The following is a 16,456-nucleotide window of genomic DNA, read 5'->3' on the forward strand; positions in this document are numbered from 1 at the left end:
TTATGCACTTGGGTCAGGGAAACAAAAAGTATAATTTTGTTCTAAACAGTGAATTACTTGGTAAAACTGGAGCTGAAAAGGACTTGGGGGTATTGGTGGATGGTAAACTTAATTTTAGTGACCAGAGCCAGGCGGCTGCTGCTAAAGCAAATAAAATTATGGGATGTAACAAGAGAGGAATAGATTCTCATGATAGAGACATAGTTTTGCCCTTAAACAAATCCCTGGTCAGACCACACATGGAATAGTGGGGCAGATTTACTTACCCGGCCCATTCGCGATCCATCGGCGCGTTCTCTGCGCTGGATTCTGGTCCGGCCAGGATTTATGAAGGTAGTTCCACCGCCGTCCACCAGCTGGCGCTGCTGCACTGAAAAGCATCTGAACGCGCCGGAATACACCGAGCTGGACCAAGTGAAGGTAAGCGCTTCCCAAGCGACACATTTTCGGTTTTTAAATGCGGCGGTTTTTCCGAATACGTCGGGTTTTCGTTCGGCCATGCCCCCCGATTTCCGGCGCGCGCATGTCGGTGCCGATGCGCCACAATCCGATCGCGTGCGCCAAAATCCCAGGGCAATTCAGGTACAATCGCCACAAATCGGAAATATTCGGGTAACACGTCGGGAAAACGTGAATCGGGCCATTAGTAAACTACCCCCAGTGTGTACAGTTTTGGGCACCAGTGTATAAAAAGGAATGATATAGTAGAGCTGGAACGGGTGCAGAGGAGAGCAACCAGGATTATTAGGGGAATGGGGGGATTAGAATACAATGACAGATTACAAAATTTGGGATTATTCAGTTTAGAAAAAAGACGACTGAGGGGAATTACATGAACGGACAGTACAAGGATCTCTCCAAAGATCTTTTTATACCTCGGCCTGTGACCAGGACATGGGGCTTCCTCTGCACCTAGAGGAAAGGAGGTTCTACCATCACTATAGACAGGGGACATCCTCTACACCTAGAGGAGAGGGGGTTCTATCATCACCAGTCAGGGGGCATCCTCTACACCTAGAGGAAAGGAGGTTCTACCATCACCATAGACAGGGGGCATCCTCTACACCTAGAGGAGAGGAGGTTCTACCATCACCATGGACAGGGGGCATCCTCTACACCTAGAGGAAAGGAGGTTCTACCATCACTATAGACAGGGTACATCCTCTACACCTAGAGGAGAGGGGGTTCTATCATCACCAGTCAGGGGGCATCCTCTACACCTAGAGGAAAGGAGGTTCTACCATCACCATAGACAGGGGGCATCCTCTACACCTAGAGGAGAGGAGGTTCTACCATCACCATAGACAGGGGGCATCCTCTACACCTAAAGGAGAGGAGGTTCTACCATCACCATAGACAGGGGGTATCCTCTACACCTAGAGGAGAGGAGGTTCTACCATCACCATAGACACGGGGCATCCTCTACACCTAGAGGAGAGGAGGTTCTACCATCACCATAGACAGGGGGCATCCTCTACACCTAGAGGAGAGGAGGTTCTACCATCACTATAGACAGGGGGCATCCTCTACACCTAGAGGAGAGGGGGTTCTATCATCACCAGTCAGGGGGCATCCTCTACACCTAGAGGAGAGGAGGTTCTACCATCACCATAGACAGGGGGCATCCTCTACACCTAGAGGAGAGGCGATTCTACCATCAACATAGACAAAGGTTCTTTACTGTACGAGCAGTGAGACTATGGAACTCTCTGCTGCAGGAGGTTGTTATGGCGGACTCCATGTACATGTTCAAGAGAGGCCTGGATGCCTTTCTGGAGAGAAAAAATACCACGGGTTATGGGGATAAAACATTTATTTAATTCTTAAAGGTTGGACTTGATGGACTTGCGTCTTTTTCCAGCCTTATATACTATGATACTACGATTGATAGCCAAAAGCAGGAGTGGATACAGAACACAGAGGACATGCATATATCCCATTTACTGCTCATCTCTTTTCTGGATCAACTCCTGTTTGTTTTTGGCTTTAGCAATACTGATGGATTATTGACCGATTGAAAGCGGACACTGAGTGATGAAATGAAGGGCAAAATGATCAGTGATGTCAATGCAAAATTACTGCCGACACCCTCTGCACTCTTTAGGGGTGTTTCTACATGTATCAGTATTTAACAGAACAGGTTCTGTCGTAATCTATGGAATCATCTGATGTCAGTGTAAGAAGAGTGCACTCTGTGATGTTATAGTGGGATCTTGGCCCTCAGCTCGGTCCTTTCAAGCTGGCACAGATGTTACCTTGTCAGGCTGCGTTCCCGCTTTACTTATTTGGGGAAGTTGGCCCATGTAAGTGCAAGTGAAGAGTCAAGCGATTCTAAGAGCGGCGGCTGTCATGTGCGTGTCATACTAAAACACAGCATTGTTTGAAGACCAAACCATGCTTCTTATGCATATTTAAGCATGGCACAACGTTCTACAACACCCTACAGACTCTCTGCAGCCAGAAAATACCTGTTTTTTCACGTGATTTGACATGATTTGATTTGGGTTGAATCACATTTTTTCTAAAAATTCTGTGAACCTGGTCGAATCAAATTTTGACAAATTCGCCCATCTCTCAGTGTTACACTTGACGCTCCTTTGCTCCTCTTCCTACAGCAGACCCACATCATCCTCCGGGTAGCTGTTACACTTAATGGAGCAGCTCTTCCTATGTGACGCCTGGGGAATGATGCACATCACAGCTCAGGAATGCACAGGGTTTTCATCTTTGCATAACACATTCTCCTGTATAGACTTGTTCTTACTACCCATCACTCTGATTGGTTCCCTTCACTCGGTCTCTATCCATCCAATCAGCATTACAGACCACACTCCAGTAACTCTGGCCCTGACAGTCTTACCCGAACAAACCAAATCATACATTTTGGCAATTTCCAACATATTTTGTAGAGTCAGAAAACTTCTGCAGTTTCCAAAAAATTTACTTCATGACCTACTAGGACAATTACTTGGAATATTTACTATGTGAAGACATTTTGAAGAAATTCTCCTCCTCATTTTTCACAGAAAACCACTTGATGTTCAGTCATAACACACAGACCTTCTCCAGACACTGTGATAACAATAGATATATAGAAAGTGAATTATACAGAATCATAAGAAACTATGAAAAATACAAGTGAAATGAGCAGAAATACAAAATCCATGACCATATGTGTATAATGTAATAGGAATCTGCATCATATAGTACATGGGAAACTGTAACTGATAGGCTACTGAATAGTGGGCTAAATGGTATCAGGATCCACATTGTATGTTACATCTAGGAGGTAGAAGTATCACACAGAAGTTCAATCTGAAATGAGAACAAAGTACAAGTTATAAGGTTTAGACTCACCAGTTTGCCAATAGAAGCGGCAGACAAGTGATATGATATGATGGATCAGACGCTCTGGATAAAGCGCTGCTAGGTACTGGGCATATCTGCATCATATGGTAGTGAAATATATTATGACAACTTCCGGAGGTGAGCCAGGACTGCTTTCCAGGCTGGAGCACAGAGGACATTACATGCGTGTCATGGCTAGAGGAGCTACTAATGGGCTGTGCCAGTGCAATCTGCAGCAGGACACAGGCTGTTACTTTTACCTAGATCTCTTCTTCACAGGTAGTTTAACCCCTCAATCAAAAACAGGGTTCCCTCTCTCACACCCCTAGGCCCCTGCACCAAGATCACAGGATGCCAGAGAGTTTCCATAGCAGCTGAATGTCTGACAGGATTAGGCTCCCAAGATCTCTCCTCTGACACAAATCCCTTCCAGTTGATAAGAAAGAACCATCTCCCTCTCACTGTACTCATGTACAGGATCTCCATTACCTCAAAGACATTGGTGGAATGAGCCTCAGGAGAAGGAAGATCTTCTTGCCATGAGAAGCGATTCAGGATGACAGGCTTTAAAAGGAGACATGGAAAGAGTTCAGGATGTGGATGGTAGGAGGAAGATGAAGCTTATAAGCACCAGGGTAAATGTGCCTTCAATGGACCCAGGAAACAAGGACTGAGTTTGTAGCTGGGAATCTTCAGCCGGACATATCTGGAGAACAGCCACACTTTATCATCCGGAGAGAAGACTGGGGGCGACTTGTGTCTCTTGACGGCCTGGGTTTCGGTGCGGGCGGAAGCCCAAAGTAGAGACTACCGAGTTTTCTCCCAGATGGACTTGACGTCTTATACCAAGTGTTCCACGGCAGGAACATCAGAAGGCACGGAGAGAGGAAGAGGTGGGCGTGGATGATGTCCAAAAATGACAAATAAGGGTGCGGCACCAGCAGACTCAGACTCCAGAGAATTATAGGAGAACTCCACCCAAGGAAATAAGGTGGACCCCTCATCCTGTCATGCAGAAACAAAGTGCCGCAAATAGCAGCCCAGAGTCTAATTGACTCTCCCCACTTGCCCATTTGACTGAGGATGATAGTCAGAGAAGTCCAGTTTTACTTTAAATTGGTTGCACAAGAAATGCTAGAATCTGGAAACAAACTGGACCCCTCAGTCTGAGAAAATGTACAGAGGAGGTCTATGTAGCTGGAAGCTGTGTAGAAAGAACAAACTGGTAAGACATGGAGCAGACAGCTGACCAGGCAGAGGAATGAACTGGGACATTTTAGAGAAACGGTGTGTGACCACCCAGATAAAAGTCTATGGCCACGTGAGTCCATGGGCAGCTGGTTATAGGCAGTGGTGGGAGCAAAGCTGCTAGCTTGAGACGTGAAGACTTATATTCGGCACAGGAAGCACAGGAACTCACAAAATCTTGTACATCCTTGACCACACCTGGCCACCAGTAGAAACCAGAGATGAGATTGACAGATGTCTGCACCCTGGGGTGCCCAGCCACATGAGAGCAATATCCCCAAGATAATATCCTCTTCTGAAGGGCAGGTGGGACATAAGTCTTGACAGGAGTAATTTGCCACAGATCCACAGGAGCGGCAACAACAAGTCGTTCAGGAGGAACAATATGTCGAGGAGCTGGTTTATTTCCAATAACATTGGAGGCACGAGAGACGGCATTGGCTTTGACATTCCTCTCAGCTGGACAAAAAGGATCAGGAAATTGAAGCAGGAGAAAAAGAGAGAACAACAATCCTGTTGTTTGTAATCAGTGTAGATACAGACTGGATGACAAGCTCCTTCCAGAAGATAACGCTGCCAAGGCAGGTTTTATGGGCAGAAGTTCCCGATCACCAACGGAGTAGTTCCCCTGTGACTGAGAAGGTTTTCAAGAAGAAACAAGTGAGAGTTTAGCTTTGGGGCACTCTTGGTGTGTCTGGTGCACTTTATCCACCTGCATGGTCTCCTCTGTAGCAGATAAGGAGGGTGGCTGTGGTGGACTTTGGAAGACTGGATCTGTGCAGGTTCAGTGCACTGCTCCTCCAGCAACTCTAAGAATTGGATGTCAATCCAAGTAGCCAGGGTGATGTGGTCGCTCACTGAAGACGGCAGGTCTTTGATATGACAAGGGGTAGCCCATGCCAGTGCTCTTCCGGAGAGTAGGCTGACCACAAATGCCACCTTAGACATCTCTTTGTTGTATGCATCAGCTCATTGTGCAGTGACCACTTGGTGATGAAGCCTTTGCACGACTTGGCATCATATTTAGATGGTATAAACAAACGCAGTCTGGGTTCTGCTGAAGATGCTTTATTGGAAAGTTGCTACAGGGATTGGTCGCTACTGGGTGGCTAATAATTGCTGCATGATGGCAGTCAGCTGGTTAAGCTGCTGGGCCTGCATGGCGATCTGCTTGGACTGCTGACCCACTGTGATGGAGACAGCACAAGAGATGATGTAAACCGGCACCAGGGAGAGGAGTCCAAGTGACACTCCAATCCACCAGGGTCCTTCGCAAAGCAGGTTGGACTTGCTGTTGCAGGTTTCCTCCAGGTCCCTATAGTCCCTCCACAGGTTTGAGTCTTAGTCAGGCGGGAGGTCAAGACAGGCGGCAAAGGATCAGAGTCGGGGATGTATCAGAAGGTCGTAACAAAATCGAGGTCAGGAAACAAAGCCATGGTCACAACCGCAAGTTCACAAAAGTCTCGGTATTATGCTTTCTCTTAGGCAACAGGGCACAAAGATCCAGGAGGGGTCACAGGAATAGGCAGGCAATACATCAGGGCAGCAATCTTTAAATTTCACAGAGCCAGCGTGGCAGGGACATGCGTGCCGTGCCATCGGAGCTGTCGTGGAGTGCGGACAGTTAAAAGTGTCTGCTGCGCCAGGGTGTTGCTACATGGGGGTGCACTCATCACAGAATCACAACGGTCTCCATGGACTTCTACTCCTCTCCATCCACCATGGAGGCCACTATGATTTCATGTCATCAGAGGGGGTAGGTGTTGCAGATGTAAGAAAGACCTTAGATGATTTCATCCTGGTCACTTGACTTTAAAGGGGTGTTCTCATCTGTGCACTCACATTCACATTTCATTAATCTACCATATATAAACATTTATTCAATTAGATGTTATTAAAAAAAATGTTCCTGTGTGAAGATAATTTCTCATAAATGTTGCCATCTTGTCCCTTAGAAACGAGATAGCTTCCTCGGATACGGCCACCTCTGCTGGAGTGAGTGCACAAAGAAACAAAAGGTTATTGTATATAAAATGTCCGGGAGTTACTACATGTCGCACAGCCACCCTGTGGTAATGGTCGCTGAATCCTGGTGGTCCGGCAGGACTCTATAGTGCAAGTCTGGCCACTGCTGCCAGAGTGTCACGTGGTCGTATCCAAGGAAGCTATCTGGTTTCTATGGGACAACATGACTATATTTATGAGAAATTATCTTCACACAGGAACATTTTTTTTATTGACATCCAATTGAAGAAATGTTTACATTAGGCAAATGAATTTAATTAAATGTAAATGCACAGATGGGAAAACCCCTTTAAGTGTCCATGGAGCTCTCTCTTAATGTTCCTACAGAAGAATATCATAGAGCTGAGACCTGTCTATCAGGGACAAGGAGGTGGGGCAATGCAAGTACCTCGTTATTATGCGTGACTTAATGGGGCAGATTATCTTACCCGGTCCGTTCGCAATCCAGCGGCGCCTTCTCTGCACTGGATTCGGGTCCGGCCGGGATTCATCAAGGCAGTTCCTCCGACGTCCACCAGGTGGCGCTGCTGCGCTGAAGTTCCCTTAAATGCACGGAAGTTCACGATCCTATCCTGGATGAAGGTGAGTGCAAGCTCCGCGACACAATTTCCTTTTTTAAATGCGGCGGTTTTTCTGAATCCGTCGGGTTTTAATTTGGCCAGGCCCCCCGTTTCCGTCGCGTGCATGCCGGTGCCGATGCGCCACAATCCGATCGCGTGCGCCAAAATCCCGGGGCAATTCAGGTACAATTGGCGCAAATCGGAAATATTCGGGTAACAGGTCGGGAAAACGCGAATCGGGCCCTTAGTAAATGACCCCCAATGTGTGTGAATGACTCAGATCAGGTGAGTTGCATAATAGTTTACAAACAGATTTTGTAACTTTGTAGCCAAGGAAAGGAACCATTTAGGGATAAGGGTGATGCTTTTTTAAATAGTTTTTAATGAAGTCTTTATTTTGGGGGAGTTATAGTGCATGACAGGTTCTCTTTGACATACTGACCTATAGAATAATATTATCATGTTTATTTACTGCATAAAAGCTTTAATAAAAAAAAGTGGCAAAACAGTGGAAGAGTTTATTACATTGGAATCATCAGGATATTTGTATCATAATAATTAACCCATTGCAAAACACAAATCTTACTGCAAAAAGCCCTCATGTGCCCATATCATATAAAAATTTTAAAAAAAACTTATGTCTTTTGGAATTTAAGGAGGGAAAAACATAGAAAGTTCTTTGTCCTGAAGGTGTTAAATCACATCATCCTATAACGCTGCTCAATGCGGATGCTAAGATTATGATGACTATCTTAGTATCAGGCTCCAGTCCATCCCACCCCATACATCTCACCCGACCCAGGTGGGCTTCACAAAGGGGCTGCATGCGGTCAAAAACATCAGTCACACTGTATAATGGCAGCCACAGTAGGAGTCCAGGAAATCACAGGTCAGGTCTCTATGTTGTTGGGATTAGATGCAGAATAAGTCTCTTGGCTTACTTGCAGGCAGCTCCGGACTGTAGGAACTGACCTGATATACACAGGTTCCCACAATACTTCATAGTCAATGGGTGAAAGCAGACAGGGCCCAATCTCCCCTTTCCTTATTAATATCTAATATGGCCACCTGCACTAGTGAGATCCACACTAGAAACACTAACACAATAATATATAAAGACATCCAGTGTTGTTCTGGCTCAGGCCTCCTGATGCATCCATTGGGCAGCGCAGACACCAGGCAAAACTATGGATGATCCTAATCCTCTCTAATAATCACAAATACTTGCAGTGAACAAGACTGCGATTATTTCAGTCCTTCTATGACAGAAAACTGGTGTAGAAGAAGTAATAGTCTCCCCCACAGTCTACACTCAGTCGGCTTTGGAGGATTGAGTAGCAGGAAATTAACCCCTTCCCGCCGCAGCCCTTTTTCGTTTTGCGTTTTCATTTTTCACTCCCCACATTCAAAAATCTGTAACTTTTTAATTTTTCCATGTGCAGAGCTGTGTGACGGCTTATTTTCTGCGTAACAAATTACACTTCAAAATGTTTGTATTTAATATTCCATGCCATGTACTGGAAAGCGGGGAAAAAATTCCAAATGCAGTGAAATTGGTAAAAAAAACTCATTTGTGCCGTATTCTTGTGGGCTTGGATTTTACGGATTTCACTGTGCGCCCCAAATGACAGGTCTACTTTATTCTTTGGGTCGGTACGATTACGGGGATAATAAATTTATATAGGTTTTATAATGTTTTCATACATTTAAAAAAATTAAAACCTCCTGTACAAAATCTTTTGGGGGGATGTTGCCATCTTCTGGCGCTAATAACTTTTTCATACTTTGGTGTATGGAGCTTTGAGAGGTGTAGTTTTTTTGCTGATTTACATTTACAATATTATCATTTTTAGGACTGTATAACCTTTCGATCACTTTTCATAGAATTTCAAATTTTTTTAAAAATGGAAAAAAAGTACAATTTTCGACTTTGGGCGCGATTTTTACGGGGTTCAACGTAGTGAAAAACCGTTATCATATATTGATAGATCAGGAATTTTAATGCGATACCTAATGTGTTTATGATTTTTACTGTTTATTTATATTTATATCAGGGGTGAATAGAATTTTTAGTTTTTTTTATTATAATTTTTTTTTTAACTTTTTTTTTACTTTTATTTTTACTATTTTTCAGACTCCCTAGGGTACTTTAACCCTAGGTTGTCTGTACGATCCTATCATATACTGCCATACTACAGTATAGCAGTATATGTATATTTTACTCCTCATACATTATAATGTGCTGATAGCACATTGTAATGAATGGGTTAGTCCGAAGTAGCTTCAGGTCTTTGTGATACCCAAGGCTGCCATGGCGATGGATTGCTGCTCCCCGATAACGTCATGGGGAGCGACGATCCTCAGAAAGATGGCGGTGCATGGGCGGCCAGCAGCTTTGCCGGCGGTGATCAGCAGGAAAACAGCCGCGATCGGTGCTGGCAAAAGACTTACCGGCTATGGAGAGTGCTCGGCCCGCGAGCCTGAACATTGTTTAGTATAGGGAGGGGGGTATAAAGCAGACTCATGGGCTGAGCCTTCTTCATAATCACCGGGTGTTTGCTTCACAATGGAGCAAACACCTGTCGATAACACCTGCGATCCGTACTAGTACAGATTGCGGGTGTTAACCCTTTGAACGCACCCGGCAAAGCAGCTGGCAGCATTAACGAGCCGTTGTGGCAGGGGTGCCAGCATGTTGGCTCGAATCCTCGCTCCCAGTGATGACATCAAGGAGAGACGATCCGTTGCCATGACCGCGATTGCCATACTGTAGTATGGCAGTATATGGTAGGATCAATCAGAAAACGTAGGGTTAACGTACCCTTGGGGGTCTGAAAAGTAAAAATAAAAATAATAAAAAGAGAATAGTTGGAAAGAGGTTCGCCATTTTGAAAAATATAAAAAGTTCAATAAAAAGTGATCATAAGGCCGTACAGTCCTAAACATAGAATGAAAACGTCATCAAAAGTCTCAAAATCACTCCACACACAGCTCTATAGACCAAAGTATAAAAAAGTTATTAGCGCCAGAAGATGGCAAAATTTAAAAAAATATGTTTTTGTAAAGGAGGTTTTAATTTCTGAAAATGTATGAAAACACTATAAAACCTATACAAATTTGGTATCGCCGTGATCACACCGACCCAAAGAATAGAGTACACACATCCTTTGGGGCACGCAGTGAAATCCGTAAAATCCAAGCCCACAAGAAAACACGGCATAACGGCATTTGGATTATTTTCCCCCTTCCCAGTACAAAGATTTGAGTATTAAATACCGTCACTATGAAGTACAATGTGTCACGCAGCAAAAAAATCCATCACACAGCTCTGTACATGGAAAAATAAAAAAGTTATAGATTTTTGAAGTTAAGGAGTAAAAAATGAAAACGCAAAAAAGAAAAAGGACCCTGGCGGGAAGACATTAAGTTTGCCACCCTCATTGTGAAGGGACTAAACAATCCCTGTAAGAGAGACTTTATATAGACATCTTCCTGACCTCATGGTCACTCTTATATACAATTAAAGAATGTAATATAGATGCAGTAACATTAGAGATTGCGGAAGCCTCTAACTTCCCTGACTATAGCATTTGGCTCTGCAATGACTATGCACTAGCAAACCCCGACAGTCATAGAGAAATTTACTAAAGAATTACTGGATACATTCATTTCACACTAAAAGTAGTCAACAATCGATTTTTGATCTGGAATGGACACAAAGGGGCATATTTATGATACGTTGGCGCTCGTGATAGCCCCGCTGCTGCATGTTCGCAGCGGCATACATCAACAGTAGAGATGAGCGAGCACTAAAATGCTCGGGTACTCGTTATTCGAGACGAACTTTTCCCGATGCTCGAGTGCTCGTCTCGAATAACGAGCCCCATTGAAGTCAATGGGAGACTCGAGCATTTTTCAAGGGGACCAAGGCTCTGCACAGGGAAGCTTGGCCAAACACCTGGGAACCTCAGAAAAGGATGGAAACACCACGGAAATGGACAGGAAACAGCAGGGGCAGCATGCATGGATGCCTCTGAGGCTGCATAATCGCACCATTATGCCAAAATTATGGGCAACAGCATGGCCATGACAGAGTGACAGAATGAAGCTAGATAGCATCTAAAACATCCAATAATTGACCCTGACACTATAGGGGACGGCATGCAGAGGCAGCGGCAGCAGGCTAGAGAGTGGCATGGCGACATACCCTAAATGGACTCAGGCTTCAAACCAATGGGTGGCAGAGAGGAACCAAAGGAGGTGAGCAAGAAGCGCTCAAATAATATCGGTACATGATAAAAGTTTGCCAGTATATTTTGTGGATTACACAGCAGGGTGGCGACAAAGTTAACATGGAAGCCATGAAAACAACCCAAAATTCTGCCTGACACAGCTCGTTTGATAAGGGGACCATGTATGGAGGCAGTGAACTAGTAGTAGATTAAAGGTGCTGCAGTTAAAACTATGTTAGTTGGATCTTGGCATGGAGCTGGCGCTCCGCTGCCAGGCGAGCTTTCGCCAATCCAAGCCCCTGTCTCTAGGCTACTCCCCAAACAGCATTTCTAAGAACCTTTTGTATAAGATCAAGTGTAGTAGCGTTCTTATAAGTTTGGGATATGGCGGGTGAGGGGAATGTAAACAGATGCGCAAGAAGCGCTGAAATAATATCGGTTAATCATAAAAGTCTGCCAGTATATTTTGTGGATAACACAGCAGGGTGGCGACAAAGTTAACAACTTTGATGTGGAATCCATGAAAACAACCCAAATTTCTGCCTGACACACCTCATTTGATAAAGGGACGATGTATGGAGGCAGCTATATGGACGACTTTTGGAGGTAGCAATGGAGACAACGTGTGGAGGCTGCTATGGAGACAATTTAATTTGGATAGTGCCTGTATGTAGCAGTCCAAAAAAGTTTTCAAACCAGAGGAGCAGGTAGGTGGCCCTCCAGAAAAATGGAATAGATTGAGTGCCTGTATGTGGCAGTCCAAAAAAGTTTTCAAACCAGAGGAGCAGGTAGGTGGCCCTCCAGAAAAATGGAATAGATTGAGTGCCTGTATGTGGCAGTCCAAAAAAGTTTTCAAACCAGAGGAGCAGGTAGGTGGCCCTCCAGAAAAATGGAATAGATTGAGTGCCTGTATGTGGCAGTCCAAAAAAGTTTTCAAACCAGAGGAGCAGGTAGGTGGCCCTCCAGAAAAATGGAATAGATTGAGTGCCTGTATGTGGCAGTCCAAAAAAGTTTTCAAACCAGAGGAGCAGGTAGGTGGCCCTCCAGAAAAATGAAATAGATTGAGTGCCTGTATGTGGCAGTCCAAAAAAGTTTTCAAACCAGAGGAGCAGGTAGGTGGCCCTCCAGAAAAATTGAATAGATTGAGTGCCTGTATGTGGCACTCCCAAAAATTGTTTAAAACAGAGGACCGGGTAGGTGGCCCTCCAGAAAAATTAAATGCATAAAGTACTATAGCTAGAGCCAGTGGGCCCTGTCAAAAAATAGCCAGTTTCCTCTGCTTTAGTGTACAAAGAGGAGGAGAAGGAGGAAAATGAGGAGGAGGAGGAGGAGTGCATAAATTATTCAGGTTGAGCTTCCTTCACCTGGTGGAGATTGGAAATTATGAGAAATCCAGGCTTTATTCATCTTAATAAGCGTCAGTCTGTCAGCGCTGTCAGTCGACAGGCGTGTACGCTTATCGGTGATGATGCCACCAGCTGCACTGAAAACCCGCTCGGACAAGACGCTAGCGGCAGGGCAGGCAAGAACCTCCAAGGCGTACAGCGCCAGTTCGTGCCACATGTCCAGCTTTGAAACCCAGTAGTTGTAGGGAGCTGTGTGATCATTTAGGACGATGGTATGGTCAGCTACGTACTCCCTCACCATCTTTCTGTAAAGATCAGCCCTACTCTGCCGAGACTGGGGACAGGTGACAGTGTCTTGCTGGGGTGACATAAAGCTGGCAAAAGCCTTGTAAAGCGTACCCTTGCCAGTGCTGGACAAGCTGCCTGCTCGCCTACTCTCCCTCGCTACTTGTCCCGCAGAACTACGCACTCTGCCGCTAGCGCTGTCAGAAGGGAAATACTGTTTCAGCTTGTGCACCAGGGCCTGCTGGTATTCATGCATTCTCACACTCCTTTCCTCTCCAGGGATGAGAGTGGAAAGATTTTGCTTGTACCGTGGGTCCAGGAGAGTGAATACCCAGTAATCGGAGCTGGAATAAATTCTTTGAACGCGAGGGTCACGGGATAGGCAGCCTAGCATGAAATCTGCCATATGCGCCAGAGTCCCAACGCGCAAGAGTTCACTCCCCTCACTGGCCTGACTGCCCATTTCCTCCTCCTCCAACTCCTCCAACTCCTCTTCTTCTGCCCATACACGCTGAACAGTGAAGGTCTGAGCAATGCTCCCCTCTTGTGTCTCGCCAACATTCTCCTCCTCTTCCTCCTCATCCTCCTCCACCTCCTCCGATATGCGCTGAGAAACAGACCTGAGGGTGCTTTGGCTATCAACAAGGGAATCTTCTTCCCCCGTCTCTTGTGACGAGCGCAAAGCTTCCGACTTCATGCTGATCAGAGAGTTTTTCAACAGGCCAAGCAGCGGGATGGTGAGGCTGATGATGGCGGCATCGCCACTGACCATCTGTGTTGACTCCTCAAAGTTACTCAGCACCTGACAGATATCAGACATCCACGTCCACTCCTCATTGTAGACTTGAGGAAGCTGACTGACCTGACTACCAGTTCTGGTGGAAGTTGACATCTGGCAGTCTACAATCGCTCGGCGCTGCTGGTAAACTCTGGATAACATGGTTAATGTTGAATTCCACCTCGTGGGCATGTCGCACAACAGTCGGTGAGCGGGCAGTTGGAGGCGGCGCTGCGCTGCCCTGAGAGTGGCAGCTTCTGTGCTGGACTTCCTGAAATGCGCACAGATGCGGCGCACCTTCGTGAGCAAATCTGACAGATTGGGGTATGTCTTGAGGAAACGCTGAACTATGAGATTTAACACATGGGCCTGGCTTCAGGTTCAGCGGTGCCAGCCACAGATCAGTCTGCGCCGTGATGCCCTGTAATAGTTCTTGGGCGGTGTGCCTTTTATCGCCTAGGCTCAGCAGTTTGAGCACCGCCTGCTGTCGCTTAGCGACGGCACTGCTGCTGTGCCTAGAGCTAGCGACTGATGGCGCCATGCCCACGGATGGTAGTTCGGAGGAGGAGGTGGAGGAGGGGTGGGAGGAGGAGGAGGCATAGTAGGCCTTTGAGACCTGGACCGAGGTAGGCCCCGCAATCCTCGGCGTCGGCAGTATATGACCAGCCCCAGGGTCAGACTCGGTCCCAGCCTCCACCAAGTTAACCCAATGTGCCGTCAGCGATATATAGTGGCCCTGCCCGGCAGCACTCGTCCATGGGCAGGTGGACCTTGTCAGAAACGGCGTTGGTCAGGGCACGGATGATGTTGTCTGACACGTGCTGGTGCAGGGCTGGGATGGCACATCGGGAAAAGTAGTGGCAGCTGGGGACCGAATACCGAGGGGCGGCCGCCGCCATGAGGTTGCGAAAGGCCTCGGTCTCTACTAGCCTATAGGGCAGCATCTCCAGGCTAAGCAATCTGGAGATGTGGACATTAAGGGCTTGGGCGTGTGGGTGGGTTGCACTATATTTTCTTTTCCTCTCCAGCGTCTGGGGTATGGAGAGCTGGACGCTGGTGGATGCTGTGGAGGATCGTGGAGGCGACGATGGGGTTTTTGTGCCAGGGTCCTGGGCAGGGGGCTAACTATCAGCTGACACAGGGGAAGGAGCAGTGGTGTGCACGGCCGGAGGTGAACGGGCTTGGTGCCACTGATTCGGGTGTTTAGCATTCATATGCCTGCGCATACTGGTGGTAGTTAAGCTAGTAGTGGTGGAACCCCTGCTGATCCCGGTTTGGCAAAGGTTGCACACCACAGTCCGTCGGTCATCCGGTGTTTCCTTAAAGAACCTCCAGACTTCTGAAAATCTAGCCCTCGCCGCGGGAGCCCTCGCCACGGGAGCTTCACTACGTGACACATTTGGCGCTGATGCACCTGCTCTGGCCCTGCCTCTCCGTCTGGCCCCACCACTGCCTCTTCCAACCTGTTCTGCTATAGGACTCTCCTCCGTCTCAGAAGCACTCTGTTCACCCGGCCTATCAACCCAGCTTGGGTCTGTCACCTCATCATCCTCCGATCCCTCAGTCTGCTCCCCCCTCGGACTTCCTGCCCTGACAACAACTTCACCACTGTCTGACAACCGTGTCTCCTCATCGTCTGACACCTCTTTACACACTTCTTCCACTACGTCAAGAAGGTCATCATCACCCACAGACTGCGACTGGTGGAAAACCTGGGCATCGAAAAATTGCTCAGCAGCAACCGGACAAGTGGTTTGTGACTGTGGGAAGGGTCCAGAAAACAGTTCCTCAGAGTATGGCGGTTCAAATGCCAAATTTTCCTGGGAGGGGGCAGACTGGGGGGGAGGAGGCTGAGGTGCAGGAGCTGGAGGAGTGCCGATTTCGGTGACATGGGTGGACTGCGTGGAAGACTGACTGGTGGACAAATTGCTCGAAGCATTGTCGGCAATCCACGACATCACCTGTTCGCACTGTTCTGGCCTCAACAGTGCTCTACCACGAGTCCCAGTAACTTCAGACATGATGAACCTAGGGAGTGTAGCTCTGCGGCGTTCCCCTGCTCCCTCATCAGCAGGTGGTGTCTCACCCCACCCAGGACCACGGCCTCTGACCCCTGCAGTAGATGGACGCCCACGTCCCCGCCCTCGTCCTCGTCCTCTACCCCTAGCCCTCGGGTTAAACATTTTGAAAATGAAAGTTATATAACTTTAATTTTTTTTTTAACTTTTTTTTGTGTTTTTTTGTGTTTTTTAGTTTTTTTTTGTGTTTTTTAGTTTTTAAAACCAAACAATGCTATCCTATTGCTATGGCTATTTTCTAGCCAAGTATGAAAGCACACTGATGAGATGACGCTGAGTTATGAAAAAATAAAAGGAAAATAAAAAGGAAATGGCAGACTGTGCCTAATTGAAATCCAACCCCTAATAAATTTTCCCACTTTGGAGTTTGAGGTGGATATGTGGGTCACTAAGAGCTAAACACAACGGTAGCAAGTCCCCCTGCAAATTCCTCACAATATGGTACTAGCTGCACTACTAGTGCCAGCAAGCCCAGCCACAAGCAAACAAAAAAAAAAAAAGTATAACGTTATTGTAGCCCTAAGAAGGGCTGTTGGGTTCTTGTTGAATCACTCCT

The sequence above is a fragment of the Engystomops pustulosus genome, chromosome 1, assembly GCF_040894005.1.
Source record: "Engystomops pustulosus chromosome 1, aEngPut4.maternal, whole genome shotgun sequence".
Taxonomy (NCBI): Eukaryota; Metazoa; Chordata; class Amphibia; order Anura; family Leptodactylidae; genus Engystomops; species Engystomops pustulosus.